Below are 26,010 nucleotides of genomic sequence, written 5' to 3' on the forward strand. Positions count from 1 at the left end.
CCAGGCTCGACTAACCCAGTTTGAAAACAGAAGGACATGGAGCTATGTGAGCATAGACCATAGTTGCATTCTTTGCACCTACGGGAAGTAAACAATATGCCAATCCAAGTTCTAATGCAAATAAAAGCCATTTGTTTTCTGAGTCAATCCTTCAGGCATTATCTGTAACAGGTCTGTGGCTCCTCTGGTAAGACTGGGCCTTGATTGAATGTGATGTTGCCGTCAGTCTAGATTTGTGCTTACATATGTGACTGGTCCCCAGATGCCATACAACACTTAAATGCAGCCCAGTAATGGTTCCTGACCACCACACCTCCACTCCAAGAACACATAGCTGATGCAGCTGCTGAGCTATTTCCTAGCCTAATTACTTTCTTTATTTTCATGCCTGGCCATTGTTAATGACATTTGGCCATCACACACACAGTAAATAGAATTAGGATGTATTGGAAAAATATGACTTCTGTATAGAAAGTTGAGAATCCAGAAATTGCCATCTGGATTTTATGTCTTCTTGCACAATAAGACAGCCTCTCAAGGCAGCACATTTTGGCAACATTCAGCTTGATTCCTCTTTCTTTATCCTGCCTGCTCCCAGATGCTGAGTACTGCTCTGTAGCTTGAGTGGAGCAGGAGATGGGTCCGTGGAGGAAAAACCTAAGGCTGTGTCTTCTTTCTTCTCTGGCTCTGACCACTGCCAGTCCGGCACAGTTCTGTCTACGCCCATGCTGCCATGCTGCTGCTTTTCCCTCTGAAGTTTTAATGAAATTGTCCTAGTAAGTCTGACCCTCATATTCTGCATAGAGCACCCTTTATTGTTTCATGTATTTTTGAAGGCTAGTAGAGCTTCCTAAGGAAGGCAGGTCAGGAGATGGTAAACCAAAGCTCTCACTAAATGCTAGCCGTTACTACTACTGCTACTGGTAAAAACCTCAATGTGGGGTTCATCCTTTCTCTGCCTTTTACATCTTCCTTGATGCCTAGAAGAGTGCTGGGTACGCAATAGATATTCTTTCATAGATACTTGGTGGCCTGGCTTTATGCTTCCATTTCACTACCTATAAAATATCCATCAGTGTTTTCCAAGCTTCCGTCATTTCCCCATTACCTTTGCATATTGATTACTATCTGTACAATTATTTTTTCAGTATACTTTTTATTTTATTTTTTTAGACAGAGTCTCACTTTTTCACCCAGGCTGGAGTGCAGTGGCACCATCTCAGCTCACTGCAACATCAGCCTCCCAGGTTCAAGTGGTTCTCCTGCTTCTGCCTCCTGAGTAGCTAGGATTACAGGCATATGCCACCACACCCAGCTAATTTTTGTATTTTTAGTAGAGTCGGGGTTTCACTATATTGGCCAGGCTGGTCTTGAATTCCTGATCTCAAGTGGTCCGCCCACCTTGGCTGGGAATCCCAAAGTGCTGGGATTACAGGCATGAGCTGCCATGCCCGGCCTTTCTTCAATATACTTTAAATCAATTGATGCTCTTTTAAAAAATTGATTCCTTTTGCAATCTATATATTTCATCACCACCACAAACTGGAAACCAGCACCTTGTGCATTAGGTGGAAGGGAATGTTGAAACTTAATTTTTAACTATTAAAAAAAATGTGTCCTTGTATTATCTAAAAACGTCTATGTCCCCTGTGAAATAGGACATTGAAGTCTGAGCTTTGCTTGAAGGGGGCGGTGGTCAGGGCTGTCAGCGCGCATCAGAACTCACTGCTTCATTGTGCTCTGGACACGTCTAATTGCCAGTATGTGCATCTCTGTGCATGAGGGATTTTCTGGGAACCATAGAAGGCCCCTCTGCCCTGGCCTGTAGGCTGCCAGGCAATTAACACCCTAAGAGTAGCTGATGGCTGATGGGAATTGGTGGATAAGTACCCCAGCTCCCCATGCCTCTTGTGGGATACTATTCCCCAGAGTGTCCCTGTGAGGTTAGACTCTTGTCACTTACTGTAGTAGCTGGCTGAATAACACATCCTTTTTTGGCTGTCTTCCTTTCCTCTATCACCTCCCCAACCCATAAGCAGTGTCCCTACACTTCCCAAATGAAAGGCTTGCACTTGAATCATTGTTTCCAGGTCTGCTTCTGGGAGAGTCCAAACCAAGTCAGGGGCTGCTTGCAAATTAGGGGTCAGTAGTCATTTTTATACTCACCAGCTAAGGTTTGCATGATGTGTGCTTTGTACAACTGTGCGTTGACTATGCCAATTTATCAAATGATAAGTGGGAACAGATGCAACCACACTTTGACAAATATTTCATCCAGGTGACATTTTCCCTACAAAAGAAATGATTTGAAAATATTTTTCCAGAAAAAAATTTTAAAACAAAATCTAAATGGTTTCCAATAGTAATGGCTCTTTCCAACACACACAAGTAAATATGAGCTATTTTTTATTTGGATAATGTTTGGTTTGGATAATGTCCTCCAGTGAAAGAAAGTCAATGTGCTTCAAGCCTGGGAGATATTAAGCCGAAAGCTTGGTTATAAATGCAAATAAAGCTGGGTGCAGTGGCTCATGCCTATAATCTCAACACTTTGGGAGGCCAAGGTAGGCAGATCGCCTGAGCCCAGGCATTCAAGACCAGCTTGGGCAATATGGCAAAACCCCATCTCTACAAAATAATAATAATAATAATAATAATAATAATAATAATAATAATAATTTTAAAAATTAGCTGAGCATGGTGGCACATGCTTGTAGTCCCAGCCACTTAGGAAGCTGAGGTGGGAGGATTCCTTGAGTCCAGGGGTTCGAGGCTACAGTGAGTTATGATTGCACCACTACACTCCAGCCTGCGTCACAGAGTGAGACTCTGTGTTTAAAAAAAATAAGAAGAAAAGAAAGAGAGGAGAATGGGTCCTGGATAGGCAGCTAACAACTCTGTCACAGAATAAGGGTCCAGCAAAATTCTTTTGAGGAAGTGACACCTAAGCTAAGACTTAAAAATAAAGTAGAGTTACCTATGCTAACAGTGGGAGAGGCATTCCAGGAAGAGGGAAGAGCAATACATGAAGGAGGGAAAGGAGGGGAGGAGAAGAGAGTGCAGCTTCCCAGTTGTGCGTCCCATACTAAGCAGCATGAGATGATTCTGGCCCCTTCCTGGCTTCCCATAGAGAGGCACAAGGACTGCTGTCAAATAATAAAAGAATGCCGAGCAGGAATATTAAGTGACTGTTCTCAGAAAGAGAAGATTATGTATCACCGTTTCTCCATGACTCATCCCTTCCCACATATCTTCAATTTTGAGCATTTAGTCCTTTTTCCACTGGAAGTATGAAATGGTGGTCCCTCTTCCTGCCAAACTCCCCATCAGCTTTGTTTTGGACATTGGCAAAAAGAAATCCTGTTTCCTGTCTTTTGTTTCCTGGCTGTAGCCTCTGGTTCCACCCCCTTCTCGGTCTCACAGTGTCTATTTCCGCCTCAGGCCCCAGAGTTTCTAACAAACCCGTAGATCAGTTTTCTCTTCCATAGTTACTAGTTACACAGAATTATCAAAGAGGAAAATAACTTTTCTTCATCCCAGGGTTTTTTTCTCCTTGGATCACTTTGTTTAGTTTTTTTCTTAGGTTAAGTTCCCAGGCTCTCCTCTGCAAAGGCAGGAAGAAATTAGCAGGTGTTGGGGGCCCGATTCTCCCCGGGAACATACTGGAGCCGTACTGGTGTCAGACCAGAAATGATGTAATCAAGTCACTGGCAACAGAATGAAGACAAGGAAAACTCCAGGGTTTATATCTTGGGTGTGGAGATTGAGATATAATACTATGTCCAGGAGGGGGAGTAAAGCAGGCCTCTTTGCAAAGAACAGTTTTTGAGTTTGCATAATTTTTCCCACTTCTAGGCTGGTTGACCTTAAGCAAGTTACTTGACCACTTTAAGGTTTGGTTTTTTGATCTGTAAAAAAGGAAATGACAGTGCCTACCGATGATGTATCTATCCACTTGACTGGGCTAAGGCATGCCCAAATAGCTGGCAGAACATTATTTCTGGGTGTGTCTGTTAGGATATTTCTGGAAGAGATCAGCATTTACATCAGTAGACTGAGGAAAGAAGATTCACCCTGATCAGTGTGGGCAGGCATCGTCCAATCTGAATAGAACGACAGGGCAGAGGAAGGGTGAATTTGCTCTCTGCTGAAACTGGGACATCCATCTTCTCCTGCCCTTGGACATGAATGCTTTTGATTCTCAGGCTTTTGGACTCTGAGACTGACACCAGCAAGCCTCTTCACCCTCCAGCTTCTCTGGCCTTGGGCCTCATACTCTGAGTTACACTATGAGCTCCTGCTCCCGTTTCTCAGGCCTTTAAACTCAGACTGAATTATAGCACCAGCTTTCCTGGTTCTCCAGCTTGCAGACATCATACTGTAGAACTTCTCATCCTCCGTAATTGCGTGAGCCAATTCTATAATAAATCTCCTCATGTATCTCTATATATATCCTATTGGGTCTGTTTCTCTGGAGAACTCTAATAATATACTACCTAATCAAATTGTTGCGAGGATTAAATAAAATGATATATGTCATAGTGCCAAATAGCAAGCCCTCAACAAATGGCCATTATCTTTTTTACTAGTGGGATTTAGATCATGTGCTTCTTACTAAAATAATAAATAATATTTATTGTTTGTTTCAGCTATGAAAAGAAAACATTTGGAAGATCACTGATTCCTTCATGGAGAGGCTGGCTTGGGAATAGATGACGTGTCAAAGATTGGCATCAACCTTGAGTGCTTCTTTGTGGACTTGAGATACAGATAAAAAAAAAAAAACCTCCCTAGAGTGAGGGCTACTTGGGATACATGCTATATCCCAAGGAGTTCTCAGTTTGAGGTCAGCCCCAGCTCTACAACTCACCAGGAGCGTGCGCGAGGATGAGGGAGAGACAGCCTGCTCTGGTTCTCTTCAGGGTGACAATGACACCTGTTGACAGATGAGAATTCCAGCCAGGAATACAGATTTAGGAATCATGTTTCTCACTCTCATGATGACATAGAAGAGATGCATCTGAATCTTTCTGCCAGTGTGTTAAAGCTATTCTGATATTGACTGTAGTTCTGAGCTTTGTCTCTATCCCACTAAACCACTAACTTCTGGAAATTACTTGTAGACCAACATAAGAGGACTCCGTGTGTGGCTCCGTGAGTATGTCTGTTACTCATGTCAACTGCATTTATATCTATTCTATATCTGTTAGGAAAGGCTAGGCTATGCTGCAGAAACGAATAGCCCTACAATCTCAGTGGCTTACAATGACATAAAGTTATTTTGCTTACGCTGCATGTCCAGATCAATACGAGCTGTCCCTGGCAAAGAGAAGGGGGACACAGAAAGTTGTATTCTGATTCTTATAAACTACTGCCCATATTCCGATAGCTCAAACAGATCCTTAGCCACACCTAACATTAGGAAAGAGTTCTCTCGTCAGTGTTAGAATTTTTCTAATTCAAATGGATCTACCTGTAGTCAGTGGGATCTAACTGACGTCTTGAACCTTTGAAATTATCTGGCTTGAAGCTGTCGAGTACTGACCAGTGATCTAGTGAAAACAAGACAGGATGGGGATTTTAAAATGCCTGCTAAGAATCTCTTTTAAGAAAAGAGTGATATTTCATCTGCTCACTATGTCAAAATCAAACCTGTTTCATGCTTTATATTTAAGTCTTAAAATAGATACAGAAAGTTTGGACAATCGAACAGTCAAGATGCAATAGCAATGCTGATTTTTAAAATAAATGGTTAAAATAATCTTTGTAAGAATAATAGAATTACCGTGTTTTGAATTTTTCCAAGGCAGAGATCAGGACAGATGTTTCATTTGTATGTCTGTATCACTTCATTGCCTTAGTTCAGATGAATTTTGCTTATAATTTGGAAGTTGATAAAGTAATCCACTTAGTTGAAGGTTGACTTCAGATCACAACTGCCAGTTAAAACACCAGGAACACACTGGACTTTTCAACTGTTTTGAATAAAATGTGCAAGTGAAGCCAGCAGAAATATCACTGTAAGTCACTATTTACTGTATGCCTTGCATGTTCCTGACACTGGTTTAAGCACATTAAACACATTATCATTTACCATCTTCCCAGCAAGAGACAAGGCTGCTAAGGCTTTGAGAGTTACCATGTTCTGCTCAAGGTCACGTGGCTGATACATGTCAAAGCCAAAGCCTAATCTCAGGTTTATCTGAATCCAAAGGTCAAATTGGATTAATTCACTGCTATTGAACTAAATAGCAGTGACTTAATGAGACTGACTCCACTGAGGGAACCTCACAGATTTGGAGGAAGATTTTGACTGTATATGTGCTTATTTGACTGTTTTCCATTTGAGGAACTGAGACACGAAAAGAGTTCACTCAAGGATATGTTGTGAGTCTTATGTCAACCAGAAATTATCTCTAGTTATTATTTCTGAAAATGATAAAATAACATTATGTTCCCAGTCCTTGATGGAGAGCTTGATCCCTGGATTTGAGCTCTCTGAGAGCTTACTGGCCCTGGGAAAAGTATGACTGGTACTTGAGCCTTTTAGCTTATACTTCTCAGTCAGATTTTTTGAAACTTCTGTTCCTCATAAACTCAAGCCAAAGCATGACTATGCATAGAAGATGCAACAGCTCTTCAGGAAGGGAAATTGCTGCCCAGGATTCCAAATTTGAAATCATGCAATGCTATTTAAAGGCTTGGCCAAACTTCAAAGTTGGTCGAATTCACTAGGGGTAACCTGGAATTTCTGTTTCCCAGAAAGGGATTTCTTGACATTTTCTCCTAACTTTGTGATGGTCCCTTATTCTGAGGACCCTACAGGATATTCATTGATTCTATAAGTATTTTTTGAGAACCTCCTCTGTGCTAGGCATGTGCTGGTAATATTGTGGTGGACAGAACATAGTGTTTGTCCTTAAGGAGCTTATAGTCTAGTCAGGAATATAGAACATGACATGGGCAATGAGTTCAGTTGTCTTTTTTTTGAGCTACAATGCCACATTTAATATTCTTTCCAGTGATGCCTTGGACTAAGCAGGTACTTTCAATTTAAGGCAATGGGTCACAGTGTAAGGAAGACTTGGGGACAGATAGGGACACACAGGTAATAAGTGATTGGTCATGTTGCACATTAGCCCTATTACTTAACCTCACTGAGCTTCAAGTTTCCCCTCTGTAAAATGGGAATAATAATACTGGCTTTGAAGGGCACTGTAAGGATTAAATGAGGTAATACGTGTCAAACATCTATCATTGTGCCTGGTTCACAGCAAGTGCTCATAACTGTTAACACAGCCAATAAAGGTGAGAAATAGTGAGGATGTCAGTAACAATAAGAAAGAGTAAAAACTGTAACAATGAGATGGGGGTAGAAATAAAATACAGGGTGATGAGAGAAAAAGGTTCAATCACTAAAGCTATTTTCTCTGCAATAGTCACCCCTTAAAATATGTATTTGGATGCAATTTCCAGCCTTTAAAAAAATACATAAAGAGTCAAACTTTTATTAAATTTGTATGTAAAGGGCAGATATAGCTGAATGGGAGCTGGTTTAAACTGAGCCCAAACTTTTTTTCCTTTTTCTTTTTTCTCTTGTCCTTTCCTTCCCTGGGTCCAGAACAATAAGCTTTGTTTAGAGGAAGAGTATTTACCCAAGGCCTGTTTCCACTTAAGATATTTCAGCAGGACAGTGAATAACCTCTTACACTATTGAGAAATTTTCACTGTCTGGAATTACTGGAACAAAGATGTCATTATTAAAACAAACTTTTGACCTTCTATAGAACGGTCACTTTAGCTACAAGAGAATCATTCACAATGGCTTTATAAGAATGGAAGCTATGACATCATTATTATATACAACACTCTATCAAAGATCTTGATTGTGAGAATCAGTTAGAATTCTTTGGTGGCAAGCAACAGAACTAACTCAGGCTCACTTAAGCAAAAGAAACAATTTATTCCAAGGCTATCAGGGTTGCTTACAGATCTGAGGGAAAGGCTGAAAAACCAGGTTTCTGAGAGCACAGGAACCAGGGCAACAGCTTAGGAAGCAGAAACTAACAGATTTTTGGGGTCACCCGTACCAGATGAATCAACTTCATTTATTTTGTCTCTGCTTCGGCTCTCTCATTATTTAATTTCCTGGGAGAGAAAATCTGGTTGGCCAAACTTGGGTCTTGGGCCCAGGGGGCAGCCAGGGGGCAGCAGAGCACCTTGATTGACAGTCCTACAAAGCCTTCCTCCAGTGAGTGAGGGGCAGGTAGTTCCTCGAGGAAACTGAGGCATGGCCACCCGAAGTGGGACTAGATCATGGGAAGGTATCAATACTTTCATACTACGCAAGCTTCTAGGGCAGCGATATCATGGAGGAATCATTACTTTACTTAAAGGGACAACTGAGGAACTGAATTAAAGTAGTTTGCCCAGGAGCCACAGGTAGTGGCAGAAAGGAAATGTTCTGACTCCTACCAGCCAAATGGGAATTTCCCTTATTCCATCCAGTCGGCTAAAGCAGTGGTTCAGAGACTTGGCAGTGCATCAGAATTACCTGTGGAGCTTGCTAAAAATAGAGAAGCTAGGTTTGGCATAGGGCTGGGGCATCTGTATTTTTAATAAGCTTCTTGTGTGATTCTGCTTACAACCAACTTGGAGGCCCACTACATCATCAAATTTCCATAGGATCTGATATAGGAAAAGAACATTGCAGAAATAAAAATGGGATAAGGTATGATACATTTTGAATATTTGTCCCCACCAAATCTCATGTTGAAATGTGATCCCCCAATGTTGGAGGTAGGGCCTAGTGGGAAGTGTTTGGGTCATGGAGGCAAATCCCTCATGAATGACTTGGTGCCCTCCTTGCCATAATGAGCGAGTTCTTACTCTATTAGTTCATGCGAGAGCTGGTTGTTTAAAAAGCCTGGCGCCTCTCCTCAATCTCGCCTGCTTCCTCTCTCACCATATGACTCATCTTCTCTCCTTTCACCTTCCTCCATGAGTAAAAGCTTCCTAAAGTCCTGACCAGAAACAAATGCTGGTGCCATGCTTTTTGTACAGCCTGCAGAACCATGAGCCAAATATACTTTTCTTTATAAAGTACCCAGTCTTGGGTATTCCTTTATAGCAATGCAAAATGGATGAATGCAGTAATTTTAGGGGAAAGGTTTGGGTTTGTTGACAACATTTTTTGAGGTCCAATTTGTGTTAGCTGATTTCATGGTTTGAGGTTTGAGGGAATGTGAGGACAGGGAGAGGTCTTTCCCTATTTGTGACAAGCCTGCACCAAGTGGATCAGGCAGGTTAGGCTGTTTCCTAGAAAGCATCTACCGTTGAGCATACTAAGCATTGAGCATATTAAGCATTGAGCAAGGAGCAAGGCTGGGACCCCTCTAGGGTAGTCCTGACTATCTACAGTATTAAAGGGGGAGGATCAGATTATACGGGTAGGGTACCCAAGTGCCAAGATCTAGAATACAAAAAAGGGTTGGGAAATAGGCCTGAGCTGGCACAAACAGGAAAAGGATCTGTTACCTTTATCTTGTTTCATCACAGCTGATGAAGACAGGCTAATGCTAAGTCTCTTAACCAACCTGGAGGATGGAGAAGATGGGAGAGTGCTATTCTTCTTCTAGGAAGCTGCATTCCTCCACTCTTTACCTGGGTGCTCCTATCCACCCTTCAGGTCCTTGTTTAAATATTACCTCCTCAGAGAGGCCTTCCTAACACCCTCTTCCCCCAGCTCAATCTAAACTAGGGCCCTTGCTGTTCTTTCTGTGGTCATCTGGTCTTTCCCAGAGCCAGATTCATGGACATGCAATATGTACAGTCATTCTGCACTTAGAAGGACTCCATGTTTGGTTTAATGCTCTGCTGTCACCATCCTGAAGTTCTTAATACTTTTTGAACCAGGGGTCCTCCATTTTCATTTTTCACTGGGTTCTGCAGATTATATAGCTGGTCCTGTTCTTTCCCTTTCTTGAACTTAGCACCTTTAATTGCTATTAATTTAGGTGTTAATAGTCCTAACATCTAGCTCCATGCCTCCCACTGTCATACAGGCTTGATAAACATTGCTTAACCTTTTCAAATTATGGTTATTTGACTAATTTGACTTACAAAAAAGCATATTCATATGATTAAACCTAAACTATTCTGGATGAATGAATAGATGAACGAATGAATGATGGAAGGAAGAAAGATACTTTGGACAAGTGCATTGTTGACCCAATATCCACTCACCTACTTCCTTTCTAATAGGACCTAAATTATGATCAGGTGTCCATCCCTTCCCCAGTGACTCAGGGGAGGTGACCCAATTCCCAATTCCAAGGTAGATCCTGATTAGCCTACATTTTCTTTTTCTTAAAAATAGTCTTCTCTCTCTGGACATTGTCAGGTTTGAATCTGACTCCCAGGACTGCTAAAGTCATCTTGCTATCAGTCTAACAATTAAACCAACCAAAGCGAAAAGTAGCACCAAGGAAATTGCATAAAAGCGGTAGCAATATGCATAAATAAAAGCAGTATTCTAGATGGCCCTTGCTGTACCCTGAGCTTCTTATTATGTGAGATAATAGGATTTCTGTATTGTTTCTTCTGGTTGTCTATTGCTATAAAACAGTTGCCACAACATGGAGTGGCTTAAAATAGCATCCATGTTATTAAATTTCGTAATTCTGTAGGCCAGGAAGCCAGGAAGGACTTACTTAGGTAATTCTTCTATTCCATGTACCATTGACTGAGGTCTCTTAGTGATATTCAGCTGGCTGATGGACTGGTCTTTAGAGTCCACATATTTGGCACCTTGGCAATGCTGGCTGGAAGTGCAGGCTCAGCTGGGACATTTAACCAGAACACACATACATGACCTCTTCAACATGGCCATCTCAAGGTACTCAGACTTCTTCCCCAGGGTGAAGGGCTTCCAGAGAGTGTATTCCAAGAGACAGGAAGTAGAAGCCATTAGTCTCTTAAGGCCAGAGCCTGGACTGGCACAGCATCACGTCTGTCATATTCTATGGGTCAGAGCAGTCACAAAGTCCATTGAGATTCAAGGGGAGAGGACATAGTTTACCTCTTGACGGGAAAATTATCACTTTATGGCTATTTTAATGCTTCACATTATTTAAGTCAATTGGACACTGATTTTCTGTTATTTATAGGCTAAAGAATTCAAGAATTCCTGAGGAATTCAAGGAACTCAAGGTTCTCTCAAGCTTGGGAAGATATTTCTTCCTGTTCCCCTAAAACAGAAGTCTGTACACTTTTTCTGCAAAGGGCTAGAAAGTAAATATTTCAGTCTTTACAGGCCACATGGTCTCTTTTGAAACCACTCAACTCTGCCAATGAGGCATGAAAAACAGCCACGGAAAATAAATAAATGAATGAGTATGGTTACGTTCCAATAAAAATTTTCTTTATGGTCACTGAAATTTGAATTTCATGTAATTTTCACATGTCACAAATTGTTTTGTTTTTCATCCATTTAGAAATGTAAAAATCATTCTTAGCTGTGGGCTGTCCAAAAAAAAAAAAAAATGCAGGCCAGGTCCCTCTGTTATTTCTTGGGCTGTATTTTACCAACCCCTACTCTAACATATCAAGCCAGCTTCAGGTTCAGGACTTTGCACGTGCTGCCTCCTGGAATGCTCTTCTGGGTGGGTCTCCGTGTGGTTTGTACATTCTCTTCATTGGGTTTTATCTCAAATATTACCGCTTCAGAATAGTCTTCTCTGATCACTCTATCTAAAATAGTACCCTTACTCTGAAACACATTATCTCCTTGTATTTTCTTTTCTTTTCCTTTTTTTTGAGACAGACTCTCACCCTGTCTTCCAGGCTGGAGTGCAGAGACACGATCACAGCTCACTGCAACCTCCACCTCCCGGGTTCAAGTGATTCTCCTGCCTCAGCCTCCTGACTAGCTGGGATTACAGGCACCTGCCATTATGCCTGGCTAATTTTTGTATTTTTAGTAGAGATGGGGTTTCACCATGTTGGCCAGGCTGGTCTTGAACTCCTGACCTCAGGTCATCCACCTGCCTCAGCCTCCCAAAGTGCTGGGATTACAGGCATGAGGCACTGTGCCCGGCCTCTCCGTGTATTTTCTTGATAGCATGTCTAACTGCCAGAAATTTTGCTCGTTTATTTATTTACATATTTGCTGCTTTTTCTCCACCCTCACTAGATTCTAATCTGAATGAAGCAGGGATCATGTCTGTCTTATTTACTTCTGTGAACACATTATCTAGCACAGTGCCTGGCACGTAATAGATGCTCAAGTAAATATTGGTTGAATCAATAATGGTTACAATTCAATTCACTAGCGCTTGAGAAGAACATAAAAGGCTACTCCATTTATACTGATTGAATGAGAGAAAGATAATAAAAGCAGAGGAAGGAGATCAAGTCATCACCTTTACTCAGAGAAGCTTTTGTCCCTCTGTTATTTCTGTGTGTTTCAGGGAAAGCTAAAGGAAAAATTCTTCTCCTCTTATATAATTTTGAAGATAGCTATTTTTCTCTCTTGGCAGATATGAATGACTTATCGTGCCTGTCCAGAGGCAGGGAAAGGAGAAACAATCTTATTTGAGAAGGGAGGATATCACTGCGGTGGTTGTGAAATCGTGTTTGGAAGCTAGATTGCTCTAGACCACTAAGGTGTGATTTCACAGAAATTCCCAAGATCCCTGCAGGGGAAATAACAAAGGTCCTGGGTGGCATGGCAACAATAGAGATGACAGAATTGGGAATAATATCAGGCTAAACCTGTCCTGGGAGGCAGGGAGGAAAAGCAGCAGCAAGTACAACATTTGGGACAGAGAGCTTGAGCTTGAACAGAATGTACCGGTGCTGTTGGGTGGCAGCCAGGCCCAACAATTTAGCATTGGGCTTTCTAAGCCTGGGGACAGAAGTGGCTTCCATCCAGTCCTGCCTCTACTTACTAAAACAAACAGATTGGCAAAGGAGAAAGAGACTGTTCTAGGTGAATATAATAAACAGGAAGTGTCCATGGGAAACAGTGAGGTCCATAGCTTAGGCTGTGAGTTCAGTGAATTCAGCTTAGGAACCGAGCACTGACACAAATCACAAAGTAGTGGAGAGTGGGCCTGATACAGAAGGTAACAAGGGGCTGACCTGAAAATGTTGAGCACAGTGTGGAAGGCACAATAGGCTAGCTGGGAAGAAGCATGAACTTGGACACTTGAGTCCCTGTTGGTAGATGAGGCAGAGAAAACAGAGATCAAATGATGTCTATAACCTGGACTTACTGGTTGCAAGTAGTGGAAAAGCTGAAAAAAAAAAATTGACCAAATCTTAAAAAGGGCACTTATAGGCTCACATATTTGAGGAGTATGGCAATATGCTAGCTTTAGGGATGGTCAGAGACAGGATCTCGAAGACTGTCTTCAGTCCTTGGTCTCTCTCTCTTTCTTCATCTCTCAGCTCATCTTTCCTCTGTGTTTGCTTCATTCTGAGTCTTTCCCCATGATGCCCAGTGTGCTATGGCAGCAGTGGTCCACATCAGCTCTAGGTGTATATCCATCCAGCTTCAAGTTCAGCTAAGATTACTTTTGGCCTGGTTGTTCTAACAAGTCCAAGAATTCTATCTCATTGCCTCTGACTGGGTCATAAGCTCGTTCCTGAGCCAGTCACTGGGCCCATGGGTTTGCAGTGTTTCATTGATCATCTCTGGGCTGCATGCCCTTGCCTGAAGCCCAGTGGACTCAGCTTTACCAAAATCACTTGGACTAGGAATCAGAGAGAAGTGGTTCTTCAAGAAAAACTTGGTACTATTTATACCAGAATTGGGTATGGATGCTGGATAGGCAAAAACAAATCAAATTAAAACAAATGAAAAATAGATGTTTGCAACCAGTAATCATCACACTCACATAGAATTGACCAGAAGCCACAATCTCTCTCATCAGTACATGAATATAATTCTAAATGTTATAACCCAATCTTAGACTTTCAGTTGTTTTTACACTGACAAAGCTGCATGCTCTGGTTTAAATTAGCTTCAGGGAGTTAATACCAAGAATAGAAAATAATCATCATAAATGAGGAAAAAAGTATCCGCAATTATTTAAAACAAAAATGCACAATAGCATAAACTTGGAATTAAAATTGGTAACTAGAAATGCAACTACCTATTGCTCAAATAACCCTTGAATTAGAAGATTAGAAAGCTCTAGAAAAAAGAAATGTTTATATTTTCCATCTAGAGACCTACTTAACTCTTATTTATTTATTTATTTATTTATTTATTTATTTATGGCAGAGTCTTGCTTTGTCACCCAGGCTGGAGTGCAGTGGCATGATCTTGGCTCACTGTAACCTCTGCCTCCTGGATTCAAGTGATTCTCCTGCCTCAGCCTCCCAAGCAGCTGGGACTACAGGTGTGCACCACCACGCCCAGCTAATTTTTGTACTTTTAGTAGAGATGGGGTTTCACCATATTGGCCAGGCTGGTCTCAAACTCCTGACCTCGTGATCCACCCGCCTCGGCCTCCCAAAGTGCTGGGATTACAGGCATGAGCCACTGCGTCTGGCCTCTTTTTTTATTTTTTATTTTGAGATAGGGCCTCACTGTGTCGCCCAGGCTGGAGTGCAGTAATGCAATCATGGCTCACTGCAGCCTTGACCTCCCTAGGCTCAGGTGATCCTCCCACCTCAGTCTCCTGAGTAGCTGGGACTACAGGCATGTTCCACCATGCCTGGTTAATTTTTGTATTTTTTGTAGAGACAGGGCTTCACCGTGTTGCCCAGGGCGGTCTCAAACTCCTGGGCTTGAGTAATCTGCCTGCCCTGGCCCTCCAAACTGCTGGGATTACAGGCATGAGCTACCACACCCAGCCTTCATTTTCAATTTAGGATTAATTCATGAAGAAATGTTAACATGGGAGAATGCTCAGATTTTACAAGCCCTTATGATACCTGATGAAGTGTGGTGGTGTCCTTGGCTCCTATGCCTATCTCACTTTATCCCCATGACACCACCTTTCTGACCACTCCCTTTCTGCCTCCTTTACCCACCCCTGAAGCATTGTGTTTCTGGAGGTTCATCTTTGGTTTCCAGCTCTTCTCTTTTTATATACTCTTGCAGAGTAACTCTTCCTTTACTCTTTTCAACAGGCACCCACTGAGAGCCTCCTTTGTCCCAGGTACTGGGCCAACCATCCTCATAGGTTAACTCCTGAATATCTGTGTGCCAATGATACCCAACTCTCTAAAGTCTAGACTCTCCCTCCAAATTCACACTTGGAAATTCAGGTAGAGTTCCTTTATAGGTAGTTTTTGAATGGATAAATAGAATGCTTCTCCCTTAGTGATTCAAGTTTAGTGTACCTAAAAATGAAATCCTCTTCCTTCCTGATTCTATCAGTATTTGTATTAATACTTGGTAATACCCTCCAGGATTGAAACTTCAGGATTGTCCTTGCCTCCTCCCTCTAGTCTCCCTAACATATAGTCCCACTGATTTTTGACTCAGTATTTCTAAATCTGTCCTCTTATCCCCCATCTTCACTCCTCCTTCCCTAATTCAGACCTATATCACCTTTTATTTAAATGCTGGTCTCCCTCCCTCCAAGCGTATCCATGTATCAATCACATTCCCCTGCTTCAGTGGCTCTCTATTGCCTGTTACACTCTTTAATATGCTAAATAAAGTTCTCTGTATCCTGCCCTCTGCTCCGCTTCCAGCTTTACTTCTAGAGTGACCTGCCTCAAATGTCTGTAGTTTTCTGCACACCTTACACAGATTCATGCCACTGTGGCTTTGTGCATGCTCTACCCTCTGTCTGGAATATATCTCACCCCAAGCGTTAATTGAGGTACAGTTCGTCTAGAGTGCCTTGTTGGCACTCTTCAGGCTGAGCTGAGTGCCCTTGCATTGGCTCCCATAGCACACTGGGCATCCCTCTCTCATTGCACTGTGAAGTTCAGGTCCTCTGGCTGTCACTCAGACTCCCTTGTGAGTTCCTTGAAGGTGTGGGTATGTCTCGTTCATCCTTGGCTCCCCAGTGCCTAGTCCAGCACCTGAAGCATAGTAAGATTTCAATAAATGTCTGGTGAGTAAAAGAACAGTTATCATTGTAGATCTATGTTTCTTCTTAAGTGCTTATGATTCTTCTTATAATTATAGGTCTGTGTCTCCTCTTGGTCTTCACAGCTCTCTTCATGTGACAAAGAAACTTCCTAAAATACTAAAAGCTAAAGGAGATTGTTATCTAAGCTTGAGATGGAAGGTTGCCAGCAGAAACTTGGAGGTAATCTAATTTGCATTTTCTGGGCCAAAGGATTAATTCTAGAGGCCAAAACGAATACTACAGAACCTAAAATACATACTAGTTTGATACAATGGATTAGAAGAATGACTAACAAAAAAATAAGATCCTATTTCTCTAGTTTAAACCATTTATTTACTTATAGTCAGTTTTTCTAAGCCTTATCTGGAATTGTCAAACTAATATTTTCTAAATTAATTTTAAATCCATATGGAATGTCAACTAGTCTTTGTACTGCATTCTGAGTATAAAATGAACAAGCACAGTATTCAGCCTGCAGAAGGCATTCAGCAAATGGTTATTGACTTTACATTTTCCTATTGAAATATACAGAATATTTCACCAAAACACTATTATTCATTAATTCATTCAATAAATTTTTTGAGTACTTGTTATGTGTGAGGCACTGTTCTAGGCCCAGGGGATATAGCACTGAACAAAGGACTTTTCTGTCTAAAAGAGCACACTCCCACTCTCTTACCCTGCTGTCATGGGGTTTTCATTCTATTGTGAAGAAAATAACAATAAATCATGCAAAAAGTATACATCACCAACAACCACGATAAGGATTGTGGCGAAAAATAAACAGGGTGAGTGTGTGTGTGTGTGTGTGTGTGTGTGTGCTATTTTGGATGGGGAAGGTAGGGGAAGCCTATCTGAAAAGATGATATTGGAATAGAGACTTGAAGGAAGAAAAAGAATGTCATGTTGATATCTATGAAAAAAGAATTATAGGCAGAGAAAACAGCAAGTGTAAAGGCCTTGAGGGAAGAGAGTAGGTATGCCTTGTTTGAAGAATGTCAAGAAGGCCATGTAGCTGGGACAGAGTGGGCAGAGGGAGAAGGGCAGGACACGAGCTGAGAAGAGTATCTGTGGGTCAGATCGTGGTTTCGTTTTTACTCTGGTAAGATGGAAACCACTGGAAGGTTGTGATCAGAGGTGTGACATGCTATCTTCTATGTTCACTCTAAAGGATCACAGCCAGTCGCCTGGGATTGACCACAGGGAGTGGCAGAGGCAGAAGGCAAAAGACCAGTTGCAATTATCCAGGTAAAAGATGGAGGCTGTTGCAATAATCCAGGTAAAGAATGTTTGGTGGCTTGAACCAGGGTGGTAGCAGAATAGGTGGAAAAGTAGTCAGACAATAGGTATCTGTTGGAGACTCAGTCAAAAAGATTTGCTGATGACTGGGTATGAATTGTGAGGGGGGAAAATGGTGGCTCTAAGATTTTGTCTTGAACAACTACAAGGATGCGTTTAGTGGGGTTTGGGGAGAAAAATCAAGATTTCGGAGGTGAGAGGGAGAGATTTTAATTCTGGTCTCTCTTTAAATTTGAGATGCCTATTCAGATATACAGGTAGAATGTTGAGCAATCAATTGTGTACACCTGTCTGAGTTCGGGAGCGAGGTCAAATCTGGGCTAGACGTTGGAAGTTGTTAGTGTGCTGACGGTGTTAAAAGCTACGGAGTATTCAAAGTTGGGGTCACCTAGGAGGTGTGTTTGGATAGAGATTTGAGAACTGGCCTGGAGTATTCTAATGTCTAGAGATTGGGAAAATGAGGAAGAATCAGAAAAGGAAACTGAGAAAGAGGGATCAGTGAGCTAGAAGGAGATCCAAGAGAAAGTGAGTGGGTGGAGACCCAGAGGCCAAGTGAAGAAAGATTGTTATGCCTGAAGTAAGAAACAACCCGCCAAGTTCCCATTTACCCCAGGTCTCAGTGGATGGTGTACTTCCACATCTATATGTGTGTAAAAATGTTTTTTCTTTATTCTTTTTGGCTTGGGGTTACCCAACTGCCATATATTCCCTTTGTTCCTTCCCCTAGAAACTCTGAGTCCATGTGGTCCAAGATTTCAGTACTGGGCCTGTGTGGTTATGAGTTCATATTTCTCTTTTCCTCTTATAACAGCTATAAGATCAGTTCACCTTTTGTTTACAGTTCTAAGGAGAATTTGAAGCACTGAGCATATGCCAGGGTTGTCAATTCATAAAATCACTCATTTATTCATTTGCTGTGTAGTTACTGGGAATTTGCAATGTGCAGGCACTGTTCTAGAAGCTGATGATATAGCCATGAAGCAGATAGACCCAACATGAGATCTGCCAACAGGGAACTGACATTCTAGTGAACTAAGAGGGAATTACTTTCAGTCGGGAGGGCAGGGAAGTATCTCTGAAGGGCTAGATTCTGCTGTCTCCAACGTAACCAATTCATCTGTTCCTTTTTAGAATCCTGAATTGAGCCTGTGTTCCCAGTTCCTAGAAACCCTCAAGGTTATTGGTTTCCTCCTCGCTTAATAGACCAGTGGAAGAAATCTACCTCCAGTTCTATCTTCACATGAGCAACTGTTTACAGTTTACAATATTACTCTGAAAATCAGTTCTTTTCAAGTTTTATCTAACACCCACCAGAAGAAACAGAAGATTATGAAAATGGAATTTGTAAAAGTTCATCTCCCAACAATATGATATTTAATTTTGCTAACTTTTTTTTGAACACTTACTATATTGCAGACAATGGTCAAGTAAAGCATTTTATGTGCATCCTATCATGTCATCATCACACAGCCCTGTGAGGTAGATACTATTATTATTAACCACATTTCACATTCAAAAAAACTGAGGCTTAGAGAGACTAAGCAAATTGTCCAAGGTCACACAGCCATGAAGTGGCAGAGCTGTGGTTAAAACCTATGTCTGTCTGATGTTTAAGATTTTGCTGTTAGCATTACTTTGAAATGACAATATGAGGGCATTTTATGTATTTTTTGCCCCAATATGATCTGCAGAAACTATGTATTTTAAGTACTACATTTCTTTTATTTACCAAATTATTGTCAGATAAGAAACCGAAATAAAAGTTTACAGGGTCTAGGATTCCTCCATAATGAATGAACTTTGGGGTATTTCAGTGACAAATTGGCTTTAACGCGATCAAATTCCATCCTACAACGAAAGTGTGTTAGTTTGTGGTTTCAAGTTTAAAAACAGCACTGTATTGTCTTCCAGAAATATATAAATAGAAATTCAAGAAGTATTTCAATGAATACAGATAAAATTAGTTTTGTTAGAACATCAAATATGTGGGTTTCACTTCTTAGCTCAGTTTAGAAACTGTAATTTCATTTTTTTTTAGCAGCTGTGGTAAATTTTGAGATTTGAAATTTCATATAATATAAATCCTCATTTATTGAGCATTTAAATTATATGCCCAACAATTTACTGTGTACATTACTTCACTTGTTCTTAACTATAACTCTATAAAATATTATTGTCCTTGATTTATAGATGAAGATATTGAGACTCAGTTAAGTAACTTGCTTGAAATTCAAAAACGTTAACTGTGGAAGGCAGTATTTGAACCCAGTGTTCAAAACCCCATGCTCTTTTTATTATATGACTTTATTTCCTATTCAGTCTTCAGAAGATATATTGTCTTATTAGATTATTCTCGTTCTCTAAATAAGTGACCTTGGGCAACTATCTTTTTCCCTGGTATTTTCCCCTGCCTTTAAAACAATGTGATCAAACTGGAAGTTTTTCCATGATCTGTCTTAGCCCTAAAGCTCCTTGGTTCTGTAATTCCACGAATAGCCCATTTCAAAAATAATTCTACAGTAATCAGTGGGACTCCTGTTTTTCTCATCTTTTTTTTTTTGAAACAGAAAATTGAAACTTTTAAATTAGTTTAGTAAATACATCTACTAGTTTTTTTCTTTTATAGTCATGGTTATATTATTTGGTCCTTCTTAGTTGCAACATGTTTCCTTGCTGTCAATTATAATACCTCTCATCAACAATAGCCTGAAGAAATAGATTTGAATTGCTTTCCCTAATTTATAGCTGGAAAACCAGGCTATGCTGGTATCTTAAATTGACTTTCCTGAGGTCACGGGCACTCAGTGCCAAGAAGAGTTGGTACCTACGCATTTGAAATTTCTGGATTTCTGGTCTTACTCTGTACTTAGTCACTCTTTTCTTTCATTTGGCCCCATGGTGGGCAAACTACAGCCTACAGGCCAATTCCAGCCTACCATCTGTTTTTGCATGGTCCATGAACTAAGAATGGTTATCACATTTTAAAATGGTGGGAAAAAAAGACTATTTTGTGACATAAAAATTATATGAAATCCAAATTTCAGTGTCTATAAATTTTGTTGGAATACAGTTACCACACTCATTCTTTTATGCACTGTTTTTGGCTGGTTTTCTGCCTCAACAGCAGAGTTGAGTAGGTGCAACCAAGACTGTATGGCCTACAAAGCCTAAAAGTTTGTTATAGAAAAGTTTGCTGACCAACTCTATTGGTTGCTTAGTATTGCTAGGCACTCTTCAAGTCGCAGGGAACATAGCAAACTAGACACATGACTGCCTTGGGCTTAAGAAGAGGTTTCTAAACTTTTGAATAAAAAACAAAACAAACAACAAACAAAGTTGGAGGGACATAAAACTTCCAAATATTAATTTTGCCAGTGGGGTTTGTTTGTTTTTTTGTTTGAGGTGGAGTCTTGCCCCGTCACCCAGGCTGGAGTGCAATGGCGCGATCTCGGCTCACTGCAACCTCTGCTTCCTGGGTTCGAGCAATTTTCTTGTCTCAGCTTCCAGAGTAGCTGGGATTACAGGCACCCGCCACCACGCTTGGCTAATTTTTTTTTATTTTTAGCAGAGACGGGTCTGGTCTCGAACTCCCGACCTCAGGTGATTCGCCCAGCTCCGTTTCCCAAAGTGCTGGGATTACAGGCGTGAGCCCCAGTGGGTATTTCTTAAAAACACAGCTACTATTTTCACTCATCATTTTATTTAAAAAAGGAGTATGTTAATACAAAAAAGTATATTAATGCCAAATTTGTAGGAAGAACATAATCTCAAAAAGCACTCTTTCAAATGGAATATATTAAGCTTCATGAAAAACTTTACATGGTCATTGTTTTTCTCATTTCTTTATGGATCAAAGTAAACTTTCTAGACTGGCCTATATCACCAGACCAGCTTTGGGAAGCACAGGAGTAGTTCACATTGTTACTTTTCAGGCAAAACAATCTTTAAAAATGTTTAGTCTTTAACGTGATAGAATGCTTTAGTTTGAGAATTTAACAGCTAGTAGCTTTTTTTTTTTTTTTTTTTTTTGAGATGGAGTCTCACTCTGTATCCCAAGCCGGAGTGCAGTGGCGCGATCTCGGCTCACTGCAACTTCAGCCTCCTGGGTTCACACCATTCTCCTGCCTCAGCCTCCCAAGTAGCTGGGACTACAGGCGCCCACCACCACGCCTGGCTAATTTTTTGTATTTTTAGTAGAGATGGGGTTTTACCATGTTAGCCAGGATGGTCTTGATCTCCTGACCTCGTGATCCGCCTGCCTCAGCCTCCCAAAGTGTTGGGATTATGGGTGTGAGCTACTGCGCCCGGACAACAGCTACTAACTTTTTTAAGTCAAAAATAGAAACATAGTGATGGGAAATTCCAGAAAAGAAGTACAAAGGAAAATGGGAAAGTAAAGAAATCTGCCAATATTCACTCTCCCCTAACAAACATTGTATCCCATTCGCCCTGTGTTTAGATGGAGGATAATCCATTTTAGCATTGATTTTTCATCCTGGCTTCTCTATAGAAGAAAAGAAGATCAGAATACTCTATCTATTGAAATATTGCCCTCTTCACTGCCACTAAGCCACCTTCAACAAACACATGCGCTCACTAAAAACCACAGCATCATCTCAAAACCGGAGCCATCAAAAGAAATGTGAATTCCCATGGATGAAAAGCCCATCCATCAATAAGGATTTGAAGTTGGGAAGTGATAGTTTCCCACTTGCTTTAGAAAGTTTGCTAATGCTTCATGACAGACTTCCTATTTTGCAATAACTAAAATGACAGAAGACTAGAAATTATCGCTTTATCTTATATGTCCTTATTCCTGCAGTCTATGTTAGTGTTTATGTCCTGAATGCATTTTTTTTTTTTTTTTTTTTTTGAGACGGAGTCTCACTCTGTCACCCAGGCTGGAGTGCAGTGGCGTGATTCCGGCTCATTGCAACCTCCGCCTCCCAAGTTCAAGCAATTCTCCTGCCTCAGCCTCCTGAGTAGCTGGGATTACAGGCATGTGCCACCACGCCCAGCTAATTTTGTATTTTTAATAGAGAGGGGATTTCACTATCTTAGCCAGGCTGATCTTGAACTCCGGATCTCAAGTAATCCACCTGCCTCAGCCTCCCAAAGTGCTGGGATGACAGGCGTAAGCCACCACACCCTCCTGAATGCATTTTATAGAACACTATGCATAGGATGTAATGTTTGGGGGAAAAACAGGATTCTGTGCTCAAAGAACTACGAGAAATACTTGGTTAAGCAAAATCTCAAGAATTACTTAACACAGGATTTCTCAGGATCTATAATATGCTATTGTCCATTTAAAGCATATACTTATGTATAAGATTCAGAGGCAAGAAAGAGAGCAAGGCACACAGGAATGTTTGAGTTTAGGTTACTGAAGTGAACTAATTTATTTGGCCATTTTAGCACCAACAATTATAGAAGAATAGGCCAATTATTTTTATTGACCCAGATAATTCTGGGTCTCTGCTGAAATTGTCTTTGATAGTTTTCTGGTTTCATATCAGCTTTTGAACAGTTTATTTTTATCAATAGATTGTCCTTTTTCTTAAATACTTTTCCTCATTTAATACATATTCCTGCCCTGTAAATGCAGATATCATCTTTTAATGTTTAAGAAATCATCCTTAAAACTATGATTTTCTAATGTGAAAACTACCTAAGGACCATGGATTAATGCAGCTGCTGAAAATCCAAGAGGAGGTGAAACAATAGGTTTTATAATTAATGCATTATATCAACTAGAGTAGTTTTGACTTTGAGTAACAGGAAACCCCATTAATGTAGCTTAAACAAATAGGTTGTTTTTTCCCTCTTTATGTGATGAGTAGTTGGGAGGTGGGTACTCTGGAGATGGGTGTTGTGGCTCGTGGGTGTCACCAAGCTACCTGTCTCCCTCTGTTTTCCCATCCAGCCATCCTTAGCATGTGGTATTCACCTTCATGACTGCAAGATGGCTGCTGCTGCTCCATGCATTGCATCCACATTCAAGGCAAAAAGCATAGGGAAATGAAGTAAGCAGAAGGTGTGTGTCAGCAGTTGTCTCTTTATTAAAAAACAACAACAACAAAAAAAACACACAAACCTTTCCAAAGCCCCAGCCAATACACTTCCAAGTGTATCTCAGTGGTCAGAAAAGTGGCACATGGCCACCACCAGCTGTGTGAAAACCTAAGAAATTAAATTCTTTAGTTGGGCAAATTGGGGTTCTGCTAGAAACGTAACCTAAGTCTGGAGCTAGACTACCTTTTGAGAATCTCAGCTCTGCCACTCATTAGTTATATGATTTTAGGTGATTCATTTCACTTTCCTCCCCTATAAAGGGAGATAAGATAATAATAGGGTTGCTAAGTATTAATTGAGTTAATATTTTTAAAGTGTTTAGAACTGTATCTGGTATACAGTAAATGTTATATAAGCACTTTCAATGAATGAGTAAGGTAAAGAGTGAATATTAGGTAGAAAAGTGGCAAGCATGAAATAAATCATGAAAACTGAAAATAAAAGTATTGCTAACATGTAAAACTTGTGTAGAACAAATGCTATGAGTTTCACTAATTTCTTGAGCCAAAGAATGTTAAATAGGTGCTGCTACCTCCCTTAAAGAACTATGAGCCAGTGGCTTTATGAGGATACATTATTCTTTTTTCTTTAAGGAAACTGAGAATTTTATGTCTGTTTCAATCAACTACTTCTACATAGATTGTAGGGCCTGTGATTTAAAGCTAAAGCAAATTAGAGGCTTGCATAATTATTGACATATTTGGGACATACCAGCAAAAAGCCCTGGAAAACCACATACAGCTCATAAGGAGTGATAATGAGATCGCTCCTCTGTCATTCATATGTGATCTCATTCAAGTTTTAGGTGTTAGGCTATTATTATTTAACAATGTTTTTAGACATATAAAATGTATTTCTATAGATATTTTATATGGATGTAGTTATCTAAGCCAGATAGATTTGAATTCTAAGTCTAGCTCTATCAGTAACTACATTAGGCATCTTACTTCTCTAAGCTTTAGCTTCCTTACCTGTAAAATGGGGATGGTAGCAGCATCTAATTCTCAGGATTGTAGTAAACATTAAATAAGGAAATGTAATAGAGCGCTTAGCACAGATCCCGTTACACAGCAAAAGCTTAATAAATATCAGCATCACTGCCATCATCATTATTTTATTATTATTATTTTTGAGACAGAGTCTCATTTTGCTGCCCAGGCTGGAGTGCAGTGGTGCGATATTGGCTCACTGCAACCTCTGCCTCCCAGGTTCAAGCGATTCTCCTGCCTCAGCCTTCCGAGTAGCTGGGATTACAGACGCGTGCCACTACGCCCAGACAATTTTTTGTATTTTTAGTAGAGACGGGTTTTCACCATGTTAGCCAGGATAGTCTCGATCTCCTGACCTCGTGATCCACCCTCCTTGGCCTCCCACAGTGCTGGGATTACAAGCATGAGCCACCGCGCCAGGCCCATCATCATTGTTTTTTAAAATCAACCTTTAATGAGGTTTACACACAATAAAATGCACCCATGAGTTTTGACAAATGCAATGCCTGTGTAACTACCACCATAACTGAGATATAGAACCCTTACATCAACCTTAAATTGTTATTTTAAAATAGGAAAACTGGTATCTTATCTAGTAATAATAAAAAGGAGAAGTCACTGTGCAGCACAAAATATGGTATCAACCATAAAAAAGCATGAATAAGTGCTAACTAGAATTATGGGGCCATGAGAATGTGGCAGGAGGCGCATTCATTGTGAGGGAGTTGGGGACAGGTCAAATGCACTATACATTATTGCTTCTGCGTGTGCAGCAGTGATCCCCGTTTTCCCTGTTAAATGCGCTGTCCTTGTCCTTTGGTGGAACAACTTCACCCCAGTACTTTATGTTTTTGGAGTGGGGCTGTTTTATCCTTGACTCCAGTCTTGTCATTTCTATTGAAATTCTTAGAGAACTCTCTTCCTGCTAATATTGCTGGGCGTAATTTGGAGAAGCTGAGAGAGTCACTGAGACTGAAGCCACCACAGACAAAGGTCAGCTTGGGGATGGAGAGAGAAACCTGTGCTGTTATCATCTTCTAGATCCCCAGAGGCTGCCTTGAAGCTGGATCTACCCCTGAACTTCTCAGTTACATAAGGACCCATGAATGCTTCATCATGGATCAGATCTGTTCACAAGCTGGTGTTCAGGAACCAATGTGTGACTGGTCCACGCCCACTTCTGATTATATGGACTCAGAGACAATGTACGTGGGAGTGCTTTGCCAGTGGTAAAGTTTCCACAAATGGGAGGTAATTGCATGGCAGGTGTAAAGTTATTTGGACCATTGAGGCCAGAAAAAATGTAGATTTAAAATATACTGATACTGAAAGCAGAACTGTTTGAACTAATTGCTAATTTTAAGGAATTCAGACATTCATCCAAAGGATTTAGGCCAAATGTTGCCTAAATTGTTTCTCTATTTCATATGAAAGTGATTTCTGCGGCTTAACTGTTCTCTTCTATTTATGTGCATGGCCATAACTGATGTTGTCACATGAGTCCTGTTTCTTTCTTATTAAACATGTGTCCCGCCCATTGATGTTCA

At 40.7% G+C, this 26,010-nt stretch overlaps 1 long non-coding RNA gene across 3 annotated transcripts in view; it reads left to right on the top strand.

Annotated features, from left to right (window-relative positions):
- LOC134758600 (uncharacterized) overlaps positions 1–26,010 on the top strand; it is a 50,289-nt gene extending 24,279 nt beyond the window's left edge. Inside the window, exons 3-8 of one of the 3 annotated variants that reach the window (XR_010133956.1) lie at positions 4,650–5,154; positions 12,540–12,666; positions 16,184–16,280; positions 17,272–17,379; positions 18,531–18,878; positions 25,374–26,010. This is a non-coding gene — a long non-coding RNA (uncharacterized lncRNA). Of the gene's footprint in view, positions 1–4,649; positions 5,155–12,539; positions 12,667–16,183; positions 16,281–17,271; positions 17,380–18,530; positions 20,433–25,373 lie in introns of those variants that run through there. The other 2 variants (XR_010133955.1, XR_010133957.1) reach the window with 2 other exon arrangements.

The sequence above is a fragment of the Gorilla gorilla genome, chromosome 4 (genome assembly GCF_029281585.2).
Source record: "Gorilla gorilla gorilla isolate KB3781 chromosome 4, NHGRI_mGorGor1-v2.1_pri, whole genome shotgun sequence".
NCBI classification, from domain to species: domain Eukaryota; kingdom Metazoa; phylum Chordata; class Mammalia; order Primates; family Hominidae; genus Gorilla; species Gorilla gorilla.